Raw genomic sequence first — 4,685 nt, 5'->3', positions numbered from 1 at the left:
AGGATATTACGCATTACTTTGTCTTGTAAAATTTTTTTTCTACAGAAATAACAGTTCATGTCGCCAGCAAATGGTTAAATTGTAAATTTGAAGATTATACAACATAACCTGTTTGTCGTTTCCTTTAAAATTACTTGTTAACATTATTGTTAGGCTTGTTGATTACTTTTAATCCATCAAAATCAGTAGTAGTTGAATCATTATCTTAGAAATAATCGGGCAACATTAACACTACAATAACACATCGAGGCCCATGTTACTACTTCAAATATATTAATGAATGAAATGTAATTATTTTAAAAAAAAGAAATAGATTAAGAAATAAAACAAGAAAACAACCGCACGCGCACAGAGAGAGAGAGAGAGAGAGCGCGAGAGAGAGAGAGAGAAGTCTTTAAAGATTTACTTCAGTCATTCATTCTTAGTTAATAAGTATATTTTTTTACGTTTTCTTAAAACAGATTCTATTGTTGATCTACTTAGATTGTTGATGGTTGTATAAGACTTGTACGAATACTAAATAAGACGAATCCTGATAATTGGTACAAATCAAACTAAACGAAACCTTTGAAAAAAAAGCATTTGTGAATTACTTTTTATGAAATCTAAATATAAAATAAAAATAAAACATGCGTTCTCAAATATTTGAAAAGGTTTCTACCTTTTGTAACGTATGTACGGTATAAGGATAGTCTTCGCTACAAAAAATTACGTCACTCGTTTAAACCAGCTAAAATAACGTTACAATAAATTTTTTTATTAAATCTTCAGTATCTTGAAAACAGTGAATTCGATTTAAATAAATTAAATAACACCTTGATCTGCTTACGGTATAAACCTTTGGGAATATAGTCAGACATTTTTTGTAGGATTAAAGTTTAAAATAGTTTATATTTAAAATAGTATAAAATAGTTTAAAATAGTATATATTTTTTAAAATAAAATTATTTATATATATTAGTAAAAGTTTTCAACTAGCAATAGTCGCATCTCAGATGAAATTCATGGATTACGATATCGCCATTGTCCAAAGTCATATTGTACTTTTAATAATATAATATAGAACCTGGATCATTCTGTTTACTGGAGTAAATTTCATTATCTTTATTGCTCATTGATTAAGAATAAGAGAATATCGCGTTAAATTCCATTATGGTAATTCTTCTAATTTACCATTCTGTTTAATTAGTGAATTAAATTACATTATTAACCTAGTAGTGTATTAACTTAGAAATAAATCCAATAATATAAATAATATTCTCTTCAGATGTAATTATTTGTTGTAATATTTGATTTTTAATCTTACCTTTATGTTTATCGCACTACATAAATCGCTTATAATAATTTTAACGATTGAGAAAATATATTATTATCTTAGGCCGTTGTACAGTATTTATTGATATGTTGCAATTATGTTTCACCAAAATTTCGTTACAAATTGAAAAAACAAAACTAAAAAAAATATATAAAGATAAATAGTTGATGTCTGAGGGCCTCTTTGATGATAAGATTATGAAAATGATTGTTAATCCTTTTTCGTAGAAGAATTGTACTTTTGTTAGAGAATAACCAAAACTTTTTATGCCTGTATTTATAATTTTTCTACTTTATCTTCATTATACAGGTAAATTAATAAATTAATTTTTCAACTAAATAAATAATTTTGAAAAAAAATATAAGCATCATTTCTTTGAAATTTAAGCATTTTTATATATAATTATAAAAAAATTATTTATTACTACAATTTGTTTTGGGAAAAAACATAATGTGAAAATTAATGAAAAAAAAGCTGGTTCCTCTTTTCTTTTTTTTTAAATTTACTCAAAGAAGAAAAACATCTTACCGTAAAGTTACGTAAAGCTTAGTTTGGGGAGGCCATAAGCCTGTCACATAGTTTACCATTGTCTAAATAGGTTGTGAGAATATTTTACACTTTTTCAATAGTAGCAGGATTTTAATTTTTGTTCTATAAAAACGTAGAGATATTGCAGCAGTACTGTTGCCAGCGTTTTAATTTCCCAGTTATTGTAACATAGTAAAAGGAAAGTAGGCTAATGTATTCAGATCGGTTAAACAGTGATTTTCTTACTTTCTTTTCTTCTCAACTTTTTAAGTACTCCCTGACGCCAAAATAATCTGTTAGAAAATTCTCTACGTGAGGTTGTACGTTTGTCTCTTTTTTCTTTATTTCTGAGGAACAATTTACCTTTCTATTAATAAAGTATGTGAGGTGGCTTAGATTGGAATTGAATTTATTAAATATTTGTTAGAATCGGATGACATAGTGGGATGATATTAAGGGTTTGCTATAAATTGAGGGGTTCGACTTTATGAAACTTATATTATAGTGTTCTTTTTCTTAGCCAATAAAAAATAACAAGGACGGAAATTTCGTTGGCTAGAATATAGTTAAACTTTTTTTTCAAAAAAAGATTTCAGATTTATACATTTTTATAACTTTTTTTAACCTATCAATTCGAACTTTTTATTATTTTTTTGAATTTAATGTGATATTAGATCGGTGACAATTTTCAAACTTTATTTCATCTATAGGGGTTAATGAACTCCACCGCTCTAAACGGAAATTTAATAATTATTTTAGATTTAAAAAAAAAGGAGGAAATCCTCAATTAATTTGTTATAGTGTAATGATATATATCCTAAAATAATTCTAGGTTTTTAAATATTTTCACTTGAAATTTGAAGAAAGTTTACAGGAAAACTAGAGGTAAAAATATGACATTCATAACAGCCTTAACTCATACTCAGTTGGTACAATTACTTTCCCTGCAATTGTTTTCTTATTTTTATCAGATGCAGATCTTTTTGCTTTTTTGCGGAAGAGTTTGTTTACTGTTAATTAAATAAAAAAATAAAAAATGTATATAACTCCTTCTACCTTAAGTTTTTACAGGATGTATTATTTTTCAAATATATTACAGTGTGACAAGGGATACATTTTATTTCTTTAATCTCTTTTTGTTCAATATTCAAAATATTAATCGTCGTGTGGTGTAATTTTAAACATACTTTAATATAAAAGTCCCCTAGCACAGAGTTGATTTTTTTGTCAATTGTTGAAACCTTATAATTTAAATAATCGATTTAGAACATTGATATTATACAGGTCGTTTCATAATGTTCTTAGGAGTTACAAAAATTCAGTACAAAAAAAATATTTCACTTACGTAAATGAAAGTTGTACGAGGTGATGCAGGGATCAAATAGTTTTTGTTAAAATCTATAAATGTTCAATATGTGCTCCTCTGGTGACACGGTACACATCAACACGAAAGTCAAACTCTTGCCAAACTCGTTCTAACATGTCATTTTCCATAGAGTTGATTGCATTAATTATGCGACCCTTTAGCTTAGCGATATCGTGCGGTATTGGAGGGATAAACACCTTATCTTTCACGTAACCCCAGAGAAAGAAATCACATGGCGTGAGGTCTGGTGATCTTGGTGGCCACAGCGTAATGTGTTGGTCTTCAGACGCACGTCCTATCCAGCGCCGAGGTAATGTTGTGTTAAGGTACTGTCGAACCTCGTTATGAAAATGGGCAGGACAACCATCTTGCTGGAAAATGAAGTCGTTGAGTCGTTGAGTAGCTGAGACATAAGCCATAATTGTAACATATCCAGGTTTATCATGCCGGTTACTGTCGTTTCCATAAAAAAGAACGGCCCATACACTGCCTCACGAGAGATCGCACAAAAAACTTTCGGAAAAGTTTTTTCCGAAAAAAAACTTTTTTCGGAGGATCCCGAATGTGTTCCACGTAAGCGTGTGGGTTTTGAGTTCCCTAAACTCGCACGTTATGACGGTTTACTTTGCCGCTAATATGGAAAGTAGCTTCGTCGCTGAAAATTCCTTGTTTACAAAACCTTCATCTAACAACATCTTTTCCTGTAACTGTAAACAAAAATCGAGCCTATGTGTTTTATCCGCATCAGAAAGACGCTGGATTAACTGAATTCCTGAATTCCTAAAACTGAATTCCTAATTCTCTGCCTGCAGCCGCGTCGATTTTGACGGACTGCGAATGAAACTTGCACACACACACACACGTTCGACATTGACTTCTGAGGTTGATGGACGACCGGTTGATTTTCGCTTGCACAAGCAACCAGTTTCACTGAATTGTTTATACCATGCACGAATTGAATTGTCACTTTACGGCTCCTTATGAAATTTAAACCGAAACGCACGTTGCACAGAAATTACTCACTTTGAAAAGTGAAATTCTAACACAAAACGACTTCTCGCTTCCCGTGGCAGCCATTTTCTCTACTGTCGACGCCTAGCGAGGAATTGATTTAATAAATGCTTAGTATATGTGAAAAAAAACTATTTGAAGTACTCTTTCGTACAATACTTGTTTTATTCTTATGAGTGTAATAGTTTTTTGTTAATGAATTTTCGAAACTCCGAAGAACATTATGAAACGCGCTTTATAGCATTTAGTAATGAAATTTTCATATTTTTATAATTTTAACAAATTTAAATCAAGGTAGAGTTTAATTGATAATAATAATATTTTTGCCAGAAAAGACTTGTGATTTTTTTTTTTGACCAGACACCTTATTTATCTGTTTTTGTTAATAATGTTAAATTTATATCCTTGTGTTTGTTTATAATAAACAAAATATCTTGATTATTATTAAAAAATGATGTATTATCA

General features: G+C 29.5%; 1 pseudogene; it reads right to left on the bottom strand.

Annotated features, from left to right (window-relative positions):
• Window positions 1–928: 928 nt before the first annotated feature.
• On the bottom strand, window positions 929–1,035 carry LOC142320679 (U4 spliceosomal RNA; annotated as a pseudogene).
• Window positions 1,036–4,685: the final 3,650 nt, after the last annotated feature.

The sequence above is a fragment of the Lycorma delicatula genome, chromosome 2, assembly GCF_047948215.1.
Source record: "Lycorma delicatula isolate Av1 chromosome 2, ASM4794821v1, whole genome shotgun sequence".
In the NCBI taxonomy this organism is placed as follows: Eukaryota; Metazoa; Arthropoda; class Insecta; order Hemiptera; family Fulgoridae; genus Lycorma; species Lycorma delicatula.
The sequence above is the reverse complement of the archived record's forward strand: the minus strand, read 5'-3'. Positions and strand labels throughout refer to the sequence as shown.